The sequence below is a fragment of the Engraulis encrasicolus genome, chromosome 24 (assembly GCF_034702125.1).
Source record: "Engraulis encrasicolus isolate BLACKSEA-1 chromosome 24, IST_EnEncr_1.0, whole genome shotgun sequence".
Taxonomy (NCBI): Eukaryota; Metazoa; Chordata; class Actinopteri; order Clupeiformes; family Engraulidae; genus Engraulis; species Engraulis encrasicolus.
Window position 1 is genome coordinate 38,792,573 of NC_085880.1, and position 2,496 is coordinate 38,795,068.

The 2,496-nt window shown below is 44.5% G+C and overlaps 1 long non-coding RNA gene across 1 annotated transcript in view; it reads right to left on the bottom strand.

The window, feature by feature from the left end:
• The window catches only part of LOC134440977 (uncharacterized), a 1,924-nt gene extending 325 nt beyond the window's left edge, over positions 1-1,599 (bottom strand). Inside the window, exons 1-2 of the long non-coding RNA XR_010033074.1 lie at positions 1,079-1,599; positions 411-434 (exon numbers count right to left, since the gene is read on the bottom strand). This is a non-coding gene — a long non-coding RNA (uncharacterized LOC134440977). The remainder of the gene's footprint in view (positions 1-410; positions 435-1,078) is intronic.
• Positions 1,600-2,496: the final 897 nt, after the last annotated feature.

Below are 2,496 nucleotides of genomic sequence, written 5' to 3' on the forward strand. Positions count from 1 at the left end.
TGCATGAGTGATGCATAACGGGGATTCCCAAATCTCGCGTTGTGATTGGTTGACGACCCTGGGCAATGATGACGCATGTATGATCTGTCAAAAGGGAGATTGGATGGTTAGCCTAGTAAGTTTGACAGCCGAGAAATTCGAGTCTCCCTGGTAGAATTTACGCAAGCTCCCATTTCTACCATGAAGACTCGAGAGGCAAATGAACGTTATTAACATTTATTGAACAATAGACATGATACAAAAATGCATGAATCCGTTTGGCGAACAATTACACTTGATACAAAATGCATGAATCTGTTTGGCGAAGGTTCCCGTCTTCGCGTTGAACTCCGGGGTAGGACAGCATATCCTCCAGCGGAGATGGAGGCGGGCGTAGCCTGCCCCAAAATAGAGATTAGACGTGAACTCACCTACCGCTTACAAGGAGACACCATCTGAAAGACATGAAAAGTTAGTTAGATGATTGATTGATGATAGACGGAAGATGAAGGACTATAGGTGATGATTATGATGATGATGATGACAATGATGACAACGATGACGATGATGACAATGACAATGATGACGATGACAATGATGATAATGACAATGATGACAATGACAATGATGACAATGACAATGATGACAATGACAATGATGACAATGACAATGACGATGATAATGATGACAATGACAATGATGACAATGACAATGATGACGATGATGATGATAATGATGATAATGATGACAATGATGACAATGATAAAGATGATAATGATAATGATAATGATGACAATGACGATAATGATGATGATGATAATGATGACAATGATGATAATGATGACGATGATAACAATGATGATGATGATGATAAAGATGATAATGATAATGATGACAATGACGACAATGATGACAATGATAATAATAATAATGATGATGATGATGATGAGTGATAAGTGATAGGTGTTGGAAGACAAATGATGATAGATTAAATGAGATTATAAATGATAGGGATGTTCTAAGGCTTAAGCTTATGGGCGGTGGTCTAGCGGAGGCATGAAGCCTGTGATGATGATGGTGATGATGATAATGTCGGTACCTTAGGCTATGCGAGAAGACATGGCGCGGATGCGCTGAGAGCAGAGACACAGCAGAGCGTTATGATTTGATTGATAGATGCACCTTGGTCAGGAGAGCGCTGAAAACTTAGATTATGACAGTAGGTAGAGAGCCGGAATCGTGACCTAGGAGAGAGAGTAGAACATGGTGATGAATGAGTAAATGAATGGATGGATGAATGAATGTAGGCTATAATATGTGGTATGATAGTTGACATCATAGATAAACAACCATGGCAACTAGGCTGGTTCAATGTTACAAAATATAGAGATAACAGGCTTACAGACCACTATAAAATCGATCTGATAGATGAGAGAAGGATACAGACATGACCGGGTGACCGGAGCGATAGCCCCCCAAGAGATGGAGTGAATGCCGCCGGTGCAGCAAAATACCACCGTCACCAGAAATGAGAATAGAAAACATAAAGTTACAGACCAGATATAGCATGCTTCAACGACGTGATGAGGAGTGAGGCAAATGCAGGAAGCGTATGCGCCAGACGACCGACGGCCCAGCGCCTTGATCGCAGTAGAGGACAGACCCCGCTTAGCGGCCGTGGTGGCCACGCCGATTCTGAACGGGCGTGCTGTATACCTCTTGGCGAGGAACGAGAAGAACGAAACAGAGTTAACAGAACAGAAACAGTACACTGAGCCAGATGACAAAGCGAGGAATGAGCCGAATGCAAAACGCACTGCGTCAGACCAGCGGCTGAAAGCCTGCACTATGCGGGCGTCTGCCCAGAGTGGTGAGAGAGACAGCTTTAGACAAAGCATGAGTGGCTAACATTAAAAGACGAGCACCTCGGCCAGGATAGCAGAAAGGTCAGGTTAAAACAGAGGAGAATCGGCAGGCAACTGGTAATCATGACCTAAGAGAGGGAGAGAGCAGAGCTTGTAGCTGAAACGAACAATGAATGAAACACCAAGAAAACATCTCGACCAAGAATAATAACACCATGTCAGTTATGATAAACACCTACGCGGTGTGGCGCGGTGGATGCTTGTGCAAAGCAGGCATGGACACAGGCAGTGGGGCGGATGCCCTGGTTGGTTGAGAGAAACAACTTGCGGTAACTGCATGATTAGACTAGCAATAAAAAAGGGTGGCACCTTAGTCAGGAGAATGCAGAAAGTGCGAGCTTACGACAGAGGAGAGTTGGAGAGCCGGTTATCGAGACCTGAGAGGGACAGAGCAGAAAGCTGAAACATCACTGAATAACGGCACCAGAACAAAAACGGCATATCAAAATAGACATAAACTCCTACTCGCTACCAGTGGGTAGCTGCGATAAGTCGTCATGCAGGATGGATGAGGATACCGATACAACCAGGTGACTGGCGTTAAAGTTGGGGCGACAGCCCAGTGCGATGCTGAGGCGATGGCCCATTGTGA